Source organism: Spermophilus citellus (genome assembly GCF_964194105.1).
Source record: "Spermophilus citellus genome assembly, chromosome: X".
NCBI lineage: Eukaryota > Metazoa > Chordata > Mammalia > Rodentia > Sciuridae > Spermophilus > Spermophilus citellus.
Genome location: NC_138190.1, coordinates 108,399,052 through 108,418,245, shown reverse-complemented (window position 1 = coordinate 108,418,245; position 19,194 = coordinate 108,399,052). Strand labels below are relative to the sequence as shown.

At 39.9% G+C, this 19,194-nt stretch overlaps 1 protein-coding gene across 1 annotated transcript in view; it reads right to left on the bottom strand.

Annotated features, from left to right (window-relative positions):
- RTL9 (retrotransposon Gag like 9) overlaps nt 1-18,232 on the bottom strand; it is a 69,839-nt gene extending 51,607 nt beyond the window's left edge. Inside the window, exon 1 of the mRNA XM_081276976.1 lies at nt 18,156-18,232. The gene's annotated coding sequence lies outside the window, so the exon portion shown is untranslated. The remainder of the gene's footprint in view (nt 1-18,155) is intronic.
- Nucleotides 18,233-19,194: the final 962 nt, after the last annotated feature.

The window sequence follows — 19,194 nt, the reverse complement described above, 5'->3', positions numbered from 1 at the left end:
TGGGGGCACATGCCTGTAATTCCAGATACCCTGGAGGTTAATGCAGGAGATTGAGAGTTTGAGGCCAGCCTCAGCAACTTAGACCCCATCTTAAAGTAAGGAATAAACAAATAAGGCTTAGGGGTATGGCTCAGGGGCCAATCACTTGCCTAGCTAGGCAAAATCCTGGATTCCACACCCGGCACCACAAAAATAAATAAATTTATAAATGGCAATAGCATGTATTATATATCATCTCCAGTGGGGTCTGAGGCAGTCCTGAGTCATCAAGTTCATTGATATTTCTGAAGTTAAAACACATGAATATTCACCTCCGGGTGTGATACATAAAGACTATAAATAGTCTCATGCCAGTTCAAGTTTTGCTGCCAAATGAGTTTGTCCTCAACTTACAAAGGCTCTCAGTTTTCAGAGCTCTTTGTGGTTTGGGAAGGATAGATATATGGGCCTGAGGGCCTATGTGAGGGGAAAACTCCCCTCACAGTATCAGACCCTAGGAATGACAGAGAGCTTCAGACTGTGGGAGGACCATGTGTCTCTAATGTGCCACAACTGTGCTGCCTGAGGACCACGGACATGTTTTGAGGAGGATGTGTTTGTGTGCCTGTATGTATGTGTGTGTGTGTGTGCACAAATGTGCAAAGCAGGGGAAATCTCTCCGTAGATCCTCAGGTCAAGTATGATTTTAGAACCTAAATATGAAATGGTTCCTGGCAATATGCCTCCAAGTAATGGGACCTTTATTAACCAAATGGTCAATGAATGGGTTCTTACCATTATTATGAATTCAAATATTTAGTCCCATAGTCCCTATGAGCATGCTCATAGAATTTTTAGAATAAGCACCTTTGTGTGAGGTTTGCAAAGCAAGATAGAATCGCTGTATGGGATGGTCACGTCTCTGGCCTTCCTTTTTTACATTTTGTTATTTTTATTTTTTAGTGCATTATAGTTGTACATAATAGTAAGGTATTTTTATACATTCACAAATACATGACACAGTTTTCTCCATTTCAGTCCCCACTACTAGTAGTCCCTTCCCTCTCCACCTTCCTCCCCCATGCCCTTCCTCTATTGGTCTTCCTTTTGTTTATTCATTTATTTTTAATTGGTGCATTATAGTTATATATAAAACTGGAATGCATTCTGATATATTCATACATGTACTAATATTATTTGGTCAACCTAATTCCCCATTTCTTCCCCCTTTCCTCCCATCCTCTCTCCCTCTTGATCCCCCACTTCTAATTCACCAGTGTTCATAATAACATAATTCACAAGAGCCAAACTATGAAGCCAGCCTAGGTGACCATCAACAGACAAATGGATGAGGAAGATGTGGTGTATGTTCGTGTGTATGTGTGTGTGTGTTTACATATATATATATATATATATATATATATATAAATATATATATATATATATATATAAAACACATATACATATATATGTTATACACACAAAAACACACACAATGGGGTTCTACTCAGCCATAGAAGGAAATTCTTATTTGCCGGTAAATGGATGGAAATGGAGAACATCATGCTAAGTGAAATAATCCAGATGCAGAAAATCAAGAGTCAAATGTTTTCTCTCATATGCAGAAACTAGAGAGAAAAAAGGAATAAAAAAACAGGATATCGTGAAAACATAAGGGTGCTCTGGACTTCTTTTTAAGTTGTGTTCTGTGAAAAGTGGCAGAAAGGGGAGACTGGCCGCCCCACTTCCTCTCCCACAGAGACTCCAGAGGGTGGAAGGCATGGCAAATAATAAAGCTGAAAAGCCTACAGGGAGGGGCACCCAAGCTTCTGGTTATCTGGATTGGGGAACACCCAATTACCCTCTACCAGTTGGGCAGCTTCACTTAAGGGGCAACCTCCCTTGAGGGGGAACACCCAGTGAACTTTGCCACACCCTCAGAAGTTGTTCACTTCCTGAAGAAAAGGAGGCAGTTACTGAGCTCCTTTTCTTCTGTTCCCAATAAGAAAATGGAGATCCCTTTCAAGGACCATTTTCTTCTACCACCTACTCGTAACCATCACCTAAACTTAAGCTCAAAGAAACTAAAGCTCTCTTTTCATCTTTAGACTTGCTCCATCCTCCTCTATGGCCTGGTCCTCCTGTCAGCCCTCCAGGAATTCAAGTCCACATCATTTCAGAATGAGCTCAGTCTATAACCACTCCCTTCTAGGCCTGGCTTCCCAACCTTGGTGATTCCAAAGCACACATCTGTTGCAACACACTCGGCCCACCCTAGGCAAAATTGATCTGGAGACACAGCCCTCAGTCAGCTGATTCCCCCACCTCCATGCCCCACCCCTGCTTACACAGTTTCTCTCTTCCTTGGGGAGTGAGTTTCCTGGAACCCTTCCCTCTCCTCTCCCTGACAGGAAAGTCTGTGATAAAGGAATCTGAGCTGAGATATAAATAATAAGCCTGCCTTACTGGGCACCCCTGCCAGACTACCTCTTACAATTTGACTCAAGGAAATTGTGGATTGAGGGTAGTTCAGGGTCATCACTCACAGATAACAACGACCAAAAAAAAAAAAAAGGTGAGGGCAAGATTTGTAGACAGAGTGAGCCTTCTTGGTACCTTCAGATTCCATGTGGGACCATGGAATCAGCTCTTTCCTTCTTACACATCTGAAGTGTTCTTATATAAAGAAAAGAATTTACCAATGTCTTAAAAATGTTTTTTTCCATCAACAATCTAACAAGTTATCATAGAGGCTAACACATGAGCTTTGAGGGTCTCATTCAACCCAAGACATTCCACCCAGGGCTCCCTAAGTTCATGGCCTTTTCACATGCAAAATATGTTCATTATATACCAATAACCCCAAAGTCTTCACTTACTCCAGCACCAACTCAAAAGTCCAGAGTCTTATCTGAATCAGATATGGGTGAGACTTGAGGCATAATTCATCCTGAAGCTAATTCCTCTCCATGTGTGAGCCTGCAAAATCCAACAAAGTTCTGTGGTTTCAAAAGACAATGGTGGGACAAGCATGGGATATACAGTCCCATTCCAAAAAAGGAGAAACAGGCAATAAGAAAGGAATAACGGGCCCCAAGCAAGTCCAAAAACCCAACAGAGCAACTTTAAATGTTAAGACTCCAGAATAGTCTTTTATTCCACATGCCACCTCCTGAACACACTGGGAAGTCTGGGCATTTAATGTGTTGGGTGGCCCACTCTATGGCTTTGCTGGGCTTAACATGTTCAGCAGCTACCATGGGTTGGAGTCTCATGCCTGAAGGTCTTCTAGGCTGGTGTTACACACTGGGGACTTTACAATTCTGGGCTCTCTGACATGACCTTGGCTCCACTAGGCATTGCCCTGGTGGAGGCTGTCAGCTGTGGTTCTGTCCCTGTGATGAATTTCTTTCTGAGCACCTAGGATGTCCAGTACACCCTTGAAATCTAGGTAGAGACCTCCTGTGTACTGTGCATCTGCAAATTCAGTGCCACATGGATGCCAGCAAATTTACTGCTTATAACTTCTAGAACTGTGGCAGGATGTGCCTGGGTCCATTTGAACCACATCCGGGGCAGCCTGAGGTGTGCTATGCTAGCATGTGAGGAGAAAAGTCCCAAGGTGGCAAATTCTGAAGTTCCATGGACAGATCTCTGGAAATCTTGCCCTCAAAGTCATAACTTGCCTCAAAGATCTCTGAAATGGCATTGCCTTTTTTCTTTTTTTTTTTTTACTATAAATGTTTTATTTTGTTTTTCTGATAAGATCATTGATTATTTTTTTATACAAGAATAGAAAACAGCTAACATATGTGAAGTACACAACTCTTTCTTTCTTACATTTTTATTTCTCTACTCCAGACATACATGTATCAAGAGGCATTTAGAAGTATGATGTAAGTGTGGATAAACACAGGCTTTGGAGAAGCTTCAATGTCCAATCTGCCTTCTGTGTAACTTGGACATGTCTTGAGTCTAGCTTTGTTTCCCTCAAATCACATGTCAGAGGTATTGTCTGGCCATAGGAGAGCACACTACAGGGAGAGTGGCCTGACCAAGCTTTCACCCCTGGAGATGACAGTGAGGAGGAGTGGGATGAGGCAGACCAGAGTTAAGAGCTTGGAGTCTGGAGCGGCCTGCCTGGGTTTCTTTTTTGTACCAGAGTTTGAACCCAGGAGCACTTAACCACTGAGCCACATCCCCAGCCATATATATATATATGGCTGTAGATGGACACAATATCTTTGTTTATTTTTACCGTGGTGCTGAGGATTGAACCCAGTACCTTACACATGTGAGGCAAGTGTTCTACCACTGAGCTACAATGCCAGCCCCATATATATATATATATATATATATATATTTTTTTTTTTTTTTTTTGAGACAGGGTCTTGCTAAATTGCTTAGGGCCTCACTAAATTGCTGAGGCTGGCTTTGATCTCCTGATCCTCCTGTTTTAGCCTCCCAAGTTTCTGGGATTAACAGTGTGTGCCACTGTGCCTGGCCTTCCACTGTCTTAATGAATAGAACCTGGCTTCCTTCTATTCATATTAACCTATTTAGCAAACAGTTGCTTAGTATTCTCTCCCAAACTTGAATTTTATTCTTTACATGGCTAGGCTGAGAGTTTTCCAAATCTTTCTGTTCTGCCTCCCTTTTAGTTATGAATTCCATCTTTAAATTATTTTTCAATATAAGAGGTCAAAAGAATTCAGCACATGAATGTTTTAATGCTTAGATTTTTTTTTTCTGCCAGATATCCTAGTCCATCACTTTTAAGTTCTGCCTTCCAGAAAGACCTTGGACATGACACAATTAAGACAAATTCTTTGCAACTGTGTAACAAGAATGGCCTTTATTCCCGTTTTCAATACCTTGTTCCTCATTTCCAGCTGAAACTTCATCAGAAATGCCCTTTTCTGTCCATATTTCTACCAACATTCTGATTATAATGACTTAAATATTTCCTAAAAAGGCTTAGGCTCTTCCTCTAGTTCTTTTCTTCTGAGCCTTCATGAGAACTGCCGTTATTGTTCCATATATGATGATCTAGGCTTTCTCCAACTTATTCCCCTAAATTCTTCCAGCTTCTACCCACTACCCAGGTCCATTACTGTTTCCCCATTTTGGGGTATTTGTGATAGCAATAACTCCACTTACTTCTCAGTACCATTTTTTTTCTCTTTGTTCATTTTGTGTTGCTAAAACAGGATACCACAAACTGAGTAGTTTATTATGAATAGAAATTTATTTGCTCACAGTTTCAAATGCTGGGAAGTCTACAACCAAGGGGTTTCTATCTGGTAAGGGCCTTCTTTCTGTATCATCCCATGGCAGAAGGTGGAATGGTAAGAGAATAGGAGAGTACACGGGGTGGTGGTGGGACTCACTTTTATAATAAACCCAATCTGGTAATAACATATCCAGTCCTGTGATAAAAATATTACTATCCATTCACATGCATATGGGCAAAGATCCAACAAACATTGCCATACAAATACAATACATTATAATCAATCTGGGAGAACTGTGAGAGTGACTGAAGATATTAAGAAAGCTTCACAGGAGAAATATTTCATAGAGAATGTAAGGGACAAGTAGTAATTTTCAGGCAGACAAGGAAAAAATGTGTAAGAGGAAAAAGGAATAGCATGTTAAGGAACAAAACATGGCAGTTCATGTGGAGCTAAATGCTGAATTCAGGATATGGTGGGGACTCTGGCGATCAATTACTCTGGTGGAAGAGTTTGAAAGGGTAGAGTATTATTAGTGATGGCTCTGAGTAGAGTGAAATGATATTCAAAATTATAATAATCACCCGAGTATGGTGGTACACACCTGTAATCCCAGCAGCTTTGGAGGCTGAGGCAGGAGGATCATGAGTTCAAAGCCAGCCTCAGCAACTTAGTGAGGCCCTAAGCAACAAAGCAAGACCCTGTCTCTAAATAAAATATAAAAAGGGATGAGTATGTGGCTCAATGGTTAAGTACCCCCTGGGTTCAATCCCCAGTCAAAAAAATTATCATAACCAGTACAACATGGACATTAAGCAATCATAAAAGACTGAGAATAGTAAGGAAGGCCATACTGGAGCCACTAAGAAAAAGATTTCTTATGTTTAGATTAGTTTTGGTAACCAAAATGAATATAGGTAGATAATTAATGGGTTTGCCATTACTGATACTCCCATGTTGTTTGAACAGTTAACCTGACAGAAATATCAGGCATGCAAAACATGTATAAGATGGCATAGATTACTATTTTGCCATTGCAAGTTTGTATGTTGCACCTATATCTATGCATGAGAAATTCGTTAGTACCTTATCAAAACTTGGTTATTTATTCAGTAGATTGTCAGGAAGGAAGAGCATAGGCGTTTAACAACTTTCCTAAGTACATAGGCCACAGCTACGCATATACCATGTCATTAATCAATGTCAAATTGCTCTAATGAAGTTGGTTGAATTGAATGCCTTCCCTTTGAAATTTGATCCCTATCAATTTCTTTAAAATGTTGTATCTAATAATTCTAATTAACTCACCTCTTTCCCTTATCTATTCATTGCCTTTGCTAATAATGTCAGATATTTTTAGGTTATAGAAGGAATGTTTTTTCATTATCTTTAGACTCCATAGAACTATCTCTTAGTTAATTATCTTCTGATTCTCCCTGACTCATCCATGGTCATCCCACACTATGGTCTCATACTGCATGGATTTTATTGTCTGACCTCTTGTTTTTCTGCACCTCCCATGTGTGAGACACAATGAGGTTATATTAATCATTTATTTGTAAGTGAACTAGGTCACCTTTCACGTCAGCTCTCCTAACATGTCAATTTTTAACACATAGAATACAAAATAGCCCGAAGAAATCACTTCCACCTAGGTAAGGACCTGCAAGCAAATCTTTTTTAGAAAATTAGTAAGAACAAAAATGATTTTCATTTCACTTTAGCCTTAACCAAATCATTGGGACAATCTTCATTTTCACATGCTATAGAATGTGAGGACAAATTCAAGGTTGTACTTGTAAGAAGTGAGAGCCCAGAGTTGAAGCTTTGGAGCCAGCTTCAGTTTAAATTCTACCTTTACCACTTGCTCACTATGAGCCTTATGTATGTTTTGAACTTAACCTATCCTAAGTTTCTGTGTTACTAAAAGAGTTCAAATCACCTACTTTTTGAGATTGTTGGGAGGATTAACAGTAAGATGCAAAAACAGCAAGTGTGTTTTAGCATGTCAACACTCATTAAATGGTGATTATTATTACTATTGTTATCATGAGTCTATAATAAAGCAGACTGTGAATAAGGAGCCTAAGTTCTGTTCTTAGCTGTACCACTAATGAGTCAAAGGCATTGTTCCCTTGCAGAAACCTTGTCTACAAAATGAGGAGATTTGCTGAGTGATAGCTAATGGGTAACATGGGCTGTGTCACTCTCCTCTTCAGCATCCATAGCAGGCATCGATAATCAGTCACAGCATTCTTTCCTAATGAACAAAGACATAGACCTAAAATCATTCTAGATACCAGGTTCCAAATTATTTCTATTGCTCAATTAAATTTGGCAAATGAAATGAAGCTTGTTTGCCTTCCCTGAACTAAATGGTCTCAGATGTACCTTTCAGTTCTAATATTCTATGGCTCTGCAGAAGAAGTGCTCTATGATAGTGCTTGCAACTCAACTAGGAGGTGAGATGAAGAGTTCCAGATATGGAGAGTGACTTCCCATATAATGAGATAATATAACAATTTTATAACAATAATATTACAATATGATATAATAAATAATTCAACTTTGTATGATGCAATAAGATCTGCCTGGGTTTATGCTTGTTTCTTCTTCTGTGTTCTAACTTTGTAACCTTTGGCAAGTCAATTAACCTCTCTGAGCCCCAGTGTCCATTTGTAAAAGCAGACATAAGAAGGTTACATAACAGATGTTAACATTGGGGGAAATCAAGTAAAGGACTCACAGAAATTCTCTGTACTGTCTGTGCAACTGTCCTGTACATCCAAAATTGTTATAAGAATTAAAAGTTTATTTTTGAAAAATGGGCAGGAAGGAAACTGCCTCGAGGAATTGTGGAGAGTAAATTAAATAAGGCGTGGGAAAGTATATAGCTTGATTCCTTTTTTTTTAAATTCTCCTCCAAGGCAGGTCCCTTCACCTACACATTCAAACCTGTAGAACACCTGGCAGCATTGACATTGACAACCTTGCTGCCAAGCTGTAGCCCTGCAGGCGAGGTTGGTTTTTACACAGACTGGGAGCCAATGAATGTGTCACACTTTGCCAGAAAGCAAGGTGTGACTGTCTGCCTCTCTTTGTTGGACTCTGAGTCTGCTTGGTGGTGATGGGGGTAGGTGGACCATGCAGGAGAAATGAAAGAAGAGAACTGTAGTAGAATCTGGATAGTGAGACTTGCACGTAGATAGTTAAGGAAGTAGGTTCATGCTCCACTCCACATCCTCATACCTAAAAGTCTTCTTGTCAGTTTTAGAATCATACCTTTGGGCCAAAGCATTGTTTCCAGATACAGTGTGATGATTCAAATATGTTGGGTAGGAGGATATCTGTGCTGTCTCAAAGCCCATCTGACCCCCACATCTATTTCTTTCTTTTTCCTTCTCTGTTGTCTGTTATAGGAGAGAAGTGGGTGGGGAAGATTGAACACTAAGGGTTGTTTCCCAGCCTCTCCTGGTTTTGGCCAATGGAATGTAATGATAGGACATTAGAAAACAAGAAAAGAGAAATCAGGGTATTTCTCTCCTTCCCTCTCAGCCTCTTGTGTTGTCCGTAGCAGTGACTGTTTCTCTTTTGTGGCTCTGGCACTAGTGACCAAGTTACTGTGGCCCCAGTTTCCACCAAATGGCCCAGCCCAGAGGTTCTAGTGTAGTAGCAGTAGAAGCTCCCTGCAGTGATCAGTCTCCAGGTTGCTTCATTGTCCCCCTCTTGGCATGGCAGCTCTATCATTCCCTGTATAACCAATTCCCCACATTGAATTCCTTCTCCCTTAAATACTCAGTGATTCTGTTTCCTGAGCTGGGCTTAGACTGATCAGACTTCCATCAGATAACAGCAAGGATTCTTTCTTTCTACTATCTAGTTTCCATTTGGGGATGCAAGGCTCTGAGTATTATCTGGAAAATTTGGGTGGGTGGTCAGTGAATTAGAAGTCTGCAGAATTAGACATGGAGGTCATGCTCAAGAGAGCCCGGCACCTAAGAACACTTTGAGATGGTAACGGGGCAAGAACAGAAAAGCAGCTAAGCTAGTCCTGCTGCTTCTTGTGTTTGCCCTCTCCTGACCTGTGAGTACTCTGGTAGCCTTCTACACTGAGAGAAAACAAGTCCAAGGCCAGAAAGAGGTGAGAAATGATGTCCCTAGAATCAGCTCCAGGAACAAGGAAAGAAGAGGAGAAGAGCTCAGGATGTCACTGGCCTGCTTGTACATAGCAGCTTCAATCCAGTCAGATGGGGGTAAACAAACATAGAAGTCCAAGCGATCCCATCAATCAGTCTGTCCTAATGGACCATTATCAGACTGTCCCAGGGAAAGGATTTGCTTGAGGCTAAGTGGCAATGACTTCAACAGCAACAGAAACCATGCAGTACCATCCCCAGGACAGGAGTCCCTTCACTTAATTTCCTTGCAAATTGTGTTTGGGGCTGTATAGACCCAGCCATGGTACTTGAGTTCCATTCATCAGCCACTAATTGACTGTGTGACCTTGTGCAAGGCACTTAATAGCTCTGTGTCTCTCATTCTCTTTGTAAAGCAGGGAGAGGGGAGTCTGGCCCCCTGCTTACCTAAAAGAGTACATTGTGAGCACCCAGTGTACATCAAAATGCAATTCTCTCTCTGCAGAGATACAACAGCAGATGTTCAAGGAATGCTTCCTACTGGGGGCTGGGAAAAACAGCAGCATGGAGGGGCTACAGTGTGGTACTCAAAAGCATGATTTTAAAGAAATTACTGTTAGTTTGTTCTGGGGTGATAATAGTATTGTCATTATATACAGAAATATCCTTAATTGTTTTGATGTGAATACTGAGCACATAGAGGTAAATGATATAATGCCTGTGATTTCTTTCAGAATGTTCAGGCAAAACATAAAAGAAAAAGAAAGGGGAATAGATAAAGATAGGAAAAATCTTGATAGCTGTTGAATATGGGTGATGGGTACACAGGGATCCGTTATAATATTCTATAAACTTCATATGTGTTTGAAATTTTTCATGATACATTATTAAAGCATACATTTTAGAGTCAGATCTGGGTTTGAACCCATTCATTCAGACACCAAATATGTATAGCTAAGAGTGGATACCAGGCCCAGCACTTTGACTCAGCGCTGGTGGGTAGAGGGGGCATCAAACAGACCAATCAGGATTCTTAAGTATAAGAAAAACATTTAGATATTCTATGGCCAGAAAATGACAAGTATCCACTTCACTTCTCTTATGTTCTTTCCACTGTACTTTTCTGTTTGAAAGGCTAAAGTGTTCTTTGATAAGTTCTTCCGTAGATCCTGGAGGTAGGCGCCACCCCAAGCTAAGTACTTTGGAACTCTCTTTTTAAGACCTCTGCTACAGCTGGGCATGGTGGTGTAGGCCTGTAATCCCAGAGGCTCAGAGGCAGAGATGGGAGTATCACGAGTTCAAAGCCACCCTAAGCAAATTAGTGAGGCCCTATAGCAACTTAACAAGACCCCGTCTCTAAATCTCTAAATAAAATATTAAAAAGGCCTGAGGATGTTGCTCAGTGGTTAAGCACCCCTGGGTTCAATCCCCAGTACCAAAATGAATAAATAAATAAATAATCTGCACAGTAGTCAGTAGCTAAGAAGACCAGAAGCTCTCCTCTGGGAGGAACCATTGAAATCCATGCAGGCTGCATTCCTAGAGCAATTCACCTAGGCCCATCCATTCCTCATTACCAGGAGATTGTAGGACCTCCTTAGGTCACAAGCAAACTGCCCTCTGCCTCCCTCATCTGTCTTTCTCCCTCAAACCTACACGGGATTGTGTAGTTGAAATAAGGTGGGAAAATAGGTTATCTCAAAAGTTAGGACTGTATTTGAGTCCTTGCTCTACCACTTACTGTGACTTTGAGCAAGTCACCTCTATACTCTGAGCTTCCCTGTCCTTTTTTGTAAGAGCATGACAAAATGTACTTCTTTCACAGGGTTTTGTAAGGATTAATGAGAAAATGTAGGCAAAGTACTTAGCCCAGTGCCAGGTACAAGATATGCCCTCCAAAAATGGGCACTGCTATTGGTAAGAGAGAAGAATGGAAACAATCTGTCTTCCATCCTGGTGAAAACAGAAAAGGGAGACAAACTGAGGTCTCTTGGAGTCACAGTTTGCTGATTCAGATCACAAAGGAACTCTTAACAAGGGCCCTGAGGCAAAGGACCTGATTCACCTCACTAGGCTAGAGAAACCCTAAAGATAGAGATCCTCTGGTGTGGGGACACCCTGGAATTTTAGAAAAAATCCAATAAGAAAAGCCAGGGCTGAGTCCATGCCAAAGTTTTCCAGCTGATTCTAACAAAGCATCCTCTGAAGAAACCCACACCCATTCCTCACCTTCCATACCAAATATTTTCCCACATACTGACAGTTACCAAGAAGTAGCCCTTGAACTAAGCAGATTTTTTTTTACCCTGCAACTGCTCTTGATGGAGAAGCCCCACCTAATATCTCAAGATCTGGAAGTACTGGCACGCAACACAGCCCCCTAACTGCTCCACATATGCTGAGTGGACATATAGATAGATGGCCTGCTCTCCCTGGAGGCTAAATAAAATGTCAAAGAAGCAACCCTGGTGTCACAGTTTGCAGATTCTATTTTCCAGTTGACGAGACAGAAGCATGGAAAGGTTAAGTGGGTCATCTACCATGATCTGATGCATGAGGGAGGGGTGGCAAGGGGCTGAGCCTTCTATTCCTCCAGCCAGCCTATCTTTGGGTATAGCTTTGTGCCAAGGCAGCTCTTGGCATAGGGAAGGCCAAAGGGAGGATGAGGAGACAAGGAGAATGATTCCTAGAAGAATCCCCTTTTGAAGACTTGGCCATAGATTTAAATGTGGCAGAGAAAACTTTAGAAGCATGGATGGAGTGATACTTAGTCAAAAAGCATGGGTCTTGGAAGCCATGGGGGAGGGGCTTGAAGCCTTGTTTCTGTTCTTCCTGGTTGTGTCACCTTGAATTCACTCACCTGTAAAACAGAGATAAGGACTAATAGTATCTGCCTTATGGGATTTTGTATGGATCAAGGAGGAAGATAAAGCACCTGGCACATAGCAATTGCTCAATAATTTTGATGATCAGCGGGTGCTTGTTCTATACCAGGCACTGGGGTATGTGCTTTATCTGCCTTCATTCATTTATTCCCTGTAATAACTATGAGGTAAGCACTGTTACTAGCTCCATGCATAGGTAAGAAAAGTGAGGCTCATGGAAGTCAACTGGTCCAAGATGACCCAACAAATTAGTGATCATTCCAGTATTTGAACACAGGCACTTGGACTTCACATCCAGACCTCTTTAAGTTCTTTGCTGCTCCTCTGTTTTCATAGGACATGTGGTCTCTGTTGGGAGGCAGGATGGGAATCAAGGGGCAATGTGAAAATGGTACAAAAGTGATCCAAATTAAAACAAAAAGAAAAAAAATTCCTGTTCAGATCTTGAAATATTGTTTTGATTTTTTCCCCTTTGCAACATTATATCTCAAGATCTACCCACAATAAAGAAAAGCACAATTGTATTATAAAAAAAATAAGGGATCTGAATCCAGGAAACAAGGTTTTTTGAGCACACACCCCCATAAAGAAATTTTAGAGGGGAGGCCAAACCAAGGCCTTGAAATCCCTTGTAAATATCTTCAGCCATATGCTTCCCAATATGCCTACAACCCCTCCAACCTCAGCTCACACACTTAAACTCACATATCCCCATACTATCATCTCTTTTGTTGATGCTTCCTTAGTGCTCCTCGGCTTTTTTTTTTTTTTTAATTTATAGAACACATTGAAAACTATATTTTAAGACCCAAAAGCCCTTACTGCCCCAGGCCCTCTCAGCCCCTATGAGGGGTGAAGTGACCAATATTTTTGTATTTCAGCTGAGTCACTTTGCTCTAAACCATGGGTACTGTCGATGTATTCCAGGCCCAATTATCTGACTGTACATTTCCAAACCAATGCAGACTCAAAATGCACTATTGCAGGAGCTCTTATGAAGGGATTAATGTAAACTTCTAGCTTCTTAAAAAATTGTAGCAGAAAGTTGAACTCTTAAGTCTTTTCCTACACTTTGGGTTTCAGACCCATTTTCTTCCACATAAATTTGAAACAGATAGATGAATAATTGCCTGATCTTTAATGTGCCACTGTCATTTTTAGACATGTTCTTTTAAATGTCTAATCAATATGAATTCATTTGTCATTCTTTCCTGCAAGCATGGATCATAATAAACTCATCCGTGATTCATGAGAATGTAAAATATACTTTCATGGGCATTTTATTTTAATTCAATATTATTGGTCTTTATAAATGAAACATTATCTGTTTTCTCTTCTGAACAAAGAGTTGATTGGTAACTGCTCATCAGAGGAAAAGCTTTTTATCAGTCTTTGACAAAATCATGGGTAAAAATTAGCCATGTCTGCGGGATGACAAAACATCTGGATGGATAGAAAAGAAGGAGATGATATTATTCAATGACTAGGCTGTTGGTCCAAGTTCTACTTGCCAACATCTGAGTGTCTGATGTGAGAGGGTTGATAGTATTTCCTTTTAATGCACATGTTATAGCTCTGGTATATAGATGGCTTCCCAACTAAAGACAAATTGGATGCCTTTTTTATGAGGGAATATATGGAAACAACCAGACATTTAAAGTGCAAAGGGTAGAACCAAGGAAAAATTATGACAGAAGACATTCTCCAAAATGGTTCTGCCACTTTCATAGAGTTGAAGCCTGAGCAAAGGCCATAGACAGGAGTTTACAAGATGTGTACATTAAAAGTACTGAAAAAGGGCTGGGGTTGTGGCTCTGCAGTACAGCACTTACCTAGCATGTGTGAGGCCCATATCACCACAAATAAATAAATAAAATAAAGATATTGTGTCCACCTACAACTAATTTTTTTTAAAGTACTGAAATATTGCAACAATGGTGTAGAAAATTGTGGTTACTATAAAAAAAATAGAGAAAAGAGAAAGCATCAGTTGTGTAGCACTTATCAGAGAACCATTCAGTCTGGGTCAGGGCTTATTAATCTATACTCACCTTAGACTGATGTAGTATGCCTGAGGATGTTGGGTGGGGAAACAAAGACTTGCCCACGCATTCAGCACTCCAGGGCCCATGTGACAATCACATGCACTCTTAACACACTATTCAATTGCAACTCTGAATCAAGTGAATGGACAGCCATGGCCTTTGTATAAATGTGGAGAAAACCAAACAAGGGAATTTTATTCTATGAAAGTAAACCCCCAGAAAAGCTCAATAGATACACTGAAAAGCATCCCAGAAGAGCAGAGTTCTCAGAACACCTTTAAAAACTGCAGATCAATAGAAAATAATCCAAAATCATAGAAGGAAAGAAATAGAAAAGGCTTCAAAATGATTGTCTCCATTCCCAGTCCCAGAATAAACCATATTCCTTTTGAAGATGAGTCTACCCTGAATAGCCATTGTTCCAGTTGACAAAAAGTAGGTATAGACAGTAGCAACCAGCTGCTCTTCACTACTGAGGTTAGCTGGAGTGTAAATAACCTTCAACAGTCACAAGAAAGAGGGGAATGCTACAAGAAGGGTTTACAAGGGAAACTCAAGAAGCTTCTTTCTTGAAAGCCCTTATGGGAAAAACCAATTTCATCTTCTTGATAAGGTCATTCAACTGGATTAATCAGCTGCTTGGCTTGAGTGACCAGACAATTTAGTCAATACATTTCAAGCCCTCCTAAAGCTAGACATGATCTAAAAACTCAACAGAGTTATTTTTATTTTGGTATATAACAGCAAGTATGACTTCTATTTAACCCTGTGCTTTTTGGGTGTACAGCTTTGGGGACTCCTCTGAGACTCCTTGAGCATGTTCGGTTCACATCGATTCCAGATATACCTGAGATCTGATTTCAAGATAAAAGATTAAAAAGCTACTTCTGAGTTGCTGCTTCTCAAATAATTTGGTTAAAAGCAGTGCTGGTGTTCTCATGGTCATTCTTCTCTATAATCAAATAGGTAATCAGAGTTATTAGAATACAAATAGTCCCCAACCTAGGATGGTTAAATTTTTCTACTTTACAATGGTGAAAAGCAGTATGAATTCAATAGAACCCATACTTTGGATTTTGAAGCTTGATTTTTTGGGGGCTAGTAATATGTACTAAGACACTCTCTCGTGATGCTAGGCAGTGGCAGATAGCCACAGTCTACCATGTTGCTAAGCTACAGTGTTCAGTAGGTTGTATGTATTAAAAGCATTTTCAACTTATATTTTCCACTAATGATGGATTTAATGAGACATAACCCCACAGTAAGCCAAGGAGCATCTGTATTTTTGTGCCTTGTAAGGATTTGGTATGTGTTCATTGAATCTTAAATCCCATCAGTTTCTTTTCAAATAATTGTTTAATGCACACATGTATTGTATCTATATATCAATGTAAATATTTTGTGGCATCCTGATATACACAAATTACAATGTTTCTCCATTAGTTCAAGTTTGTATTTTGTTCAAGTGGGAAAGAAAGCAAGCAACTAATGATTAATTGGGGGTACAAACACACTTCCAATACTCTGTGGTAAACAAACAAGCTGACTCAGTGTCTTGGGGAAACAAAACTTTCTCTGAGAGCCAGGAATCAAATAAACACAGGATGTGTCTGTGGCTTTTCAGCTTGTTCTTTCCAGTTGGAACTTTGGTCCACAAAGACCTGACTTTCTTTTTTTCCTTCCTTCCTCCTCTCTTTCTCCCTTTTTCCCCTTTCTTCCCAAACTCTCAACATAAGGTTTTATACTTTTCTGAGTTTGAAGATTGGACACCCCTGAGGACATGCTGTATTCTAGATTTTTTTTAAAATGTGCTACATGAGACTTTCTTTTTCCTTTTTGGCTAAGGCTACTGGATGCCACCACTTGTTAGAGAATGATAAATTTCAGTCACACTCATCTTCATGGGAGCAAGTAAACTTGCAACAGACCTAAGTAGCAGAATGTCCACTGTAATAATCAGTCTCACCCATTGATAAAATATTTTGGCATTCTGGACATAAACCATGCCAGGGGTTAATAAGGAATCCTTAGTCAATTTGGCTTGAACAGTCTGCATAAATAAATAAAATACCACATATTTTTTCTTTCCTTGGAGATTTGTAGTGCATTACTAGCATTTTAAAGGCTCTGAGAAGTCTCTCAGTAAAGAATTCTGTTCAATTTTATTTAACTCAAAATATTCCAACTTCTTTGACTATGGATCTTTTTTTAGTCCATTGGATAACGATTAACATCTTATAGAGTTCTGCAGTGCATAACTTGAGAAATACCAGTCAAGTGAACCAGGAGAACTGTATTTACTGCTTATGGAGATATGATACCCCTAGCACTGAAATCCACCTCTTCTGGTTTTCTGGCCAGTCCATGCTGTTCGGAATGCATATACCACATGCTTTCCCCACACTCTTTTCAATTTCAGTTGTTAGCAGTATCTCAGGTTTCTCTAGCTGGTAACTCTTATTAATCGAAGGTAATAGTTCTTAAAGTGTAGTCCCTGAACCAGTAGCATCAGCATCACCTCAGAACTTGTTAAAAATGCAAATTATTACACCTCACTCACTTTAGGATTATTGAATCAGAAATTCTAGGGTGTGATGTAATAATCTGTGTTTTAGCAAGCCTTCCAGTAGGGTCTAATATACCCTCAGATTAAAAATCACTAATCTTCTAAGGAAAAGTTTTAATCACTTTCCATACACCTGTCATTATTTCATCTTTTATCACTCAACACCTCCAAAAAAATATAAAGTACACCAGGAAGGGTGGCGCATGTCTGTAACCACAGAGACTCACAAGGCTGAGACAGGAGTATCACATGTTCAAAGCCAGCTTCAGCAACATAGCAAGATCCTAAGCAACTTTGCAAGACCCTGTCTCAAAATAAAACATAAAAAGGGCTGGGGAGGGGGCTGGGGTTGTGGCTTAGTGGTAGAGTGCTTGCCTAGCATGTGTGAGGCACTGGGTTTGATCCTCAGCACCACATATAAATAAACAAATAAAATAAACGTCCATCAATAACTAAAAGTAAATGTTAAAAAGAAGGGCTGAAGATGTGGCTCAATGCTTAAGCAACCCTGGGTTCAATCCTCAGTACAAAAAAAAAAAAAAAACTTCTTTGGCAAACAAATTACTCATTCTTTCTTTTGATATATTTAATTTGGGATGAAAATCTTTGCCTGAAATTTGTGAAGATTATTGTCCTTTAAACAGTCTATGTACTTCAAGAAGCTTGTCCAACCAAGTCATGAAATGCTGAAACTTCTTAAAGGTACTGGACATATTTGTCTCTGAACAATAAATACATTTTAGCTTGGGTGTTTGGAAGGTTACATTGTGAACTCTTCACAATCTCATCCCTCAACAAGCCAACACATAATCTCCTGAGTCCAATTCAACACAAAGTTTTTTGTTCTGAGCAATGGGCTTTTACAGAAGAACATGATGTAGACCCCTCTGCACTCTGGATGTTATAGTGTCATCTGAGAGAGAATTATCCTATCAAAAACTGTCCAACAGGGGCTGGGGTTGTGGTTCAGCAGTAGAGTGCTTGCCTAGCACGTGGGAGGCACTAGGTTCGATCCTCGGCACCACATAAAAATAAATAAATAAAATAAAGGTATTGTGGCCAACTACAACTAAAAAAATATTTAAAAAAAAACTGTCCAATAGCACTAGCAGTGGTTAGAAAGTGCCAGAAGAATGCTACTAAGCAGTATGCATCTATACTAGAAAGACATATTGTGAAAGAACACTGAGGAGTTGAGAAGCAGAAAACATGGGTTTTAGTTAAAATTTTCAATAGTCCTGTGATTTTGGGAAAACTCTGTGGGTTTTAGTTGATATTTTGTAAATTAAGGGTAATAATATCATACATACCCAAAGGTAGGAAATGGAAACGGATGCACTCTTGAGATACCTTTTAGTCGAAGATCTATGATTCTGCAAAGTCTCAAACTGATAATTCTGCAAGTAAATGGAAGGGTGAAATTGACCATGGTCCTAGAGAGTTCATTCTCTAATGCAGGCTTGCCAGCTCTTCTGACATTTTTAGAGAAACTGGAAATAAATATTTCATGTGAAATTTACCCATTAAATTTTGCAGCTAATTATATATATACTTAATTGGGCCAAGCTAAATGTATCTGTGAGCCAGATGTGGCTTGTTACATTGCTAATTGGTAACTTCTGGACTAGACACAGGCCACATAGGTGTTCATAGGGAAAGTAGGACTGTGGGGGTTTCCGCAGAGGATGAAATGAAATGGTGGTATCAATCTAATCATTAAGAAACCTCACCACAAACAGTGTCAATATTTTTTTCTCGCCAAGCCTTTGTTTAGTATTACACAGGCATGGCTGCAGTCAATTATAGACTGCTTAGATCCCTCCTCCTTAAAGCTCTCCCTGACCACCCCAGCCCCGAGTGCTCTCTCCCTCCTTTGAGTTCCCATAGCAATTATTTTTTATGCAATTTATTTGGCAATTAATCACACAGTGCCTTGTGTCATCTTTTCTATTGTGATCTTGAACTGCTATTTAAACATGTTATAATTATTTAAGTTTCCACATGTTTGCACCTTCTCTTCCCCCTGAGTTGGTAAGCTCTTTGAGGATAGAAGCCAGATCTTATTCCCCACAGTGCCTGGCACAGAGTAGAAGCTTGATCTGTTTGGGATTTAATTTCAAAGGAGAGCAATAGAGCAGGGTAGTGTACCTAAGGCTATCTCTCAACTGATTTTAAATCTCATCATTTCCAATACAGTCTATTCTTACCACATATGAAGTTGTAAATTTTTATTTAATAATAACAGCTTCAAGAAAGTGAAAAAGAGGGGCTGGGGTTGTGGCTCGGTGGTAGAGTGTTCGCCTAGTATGCATAAGGCACTGGGTTTGATCCTCGACACCACATAAAAAC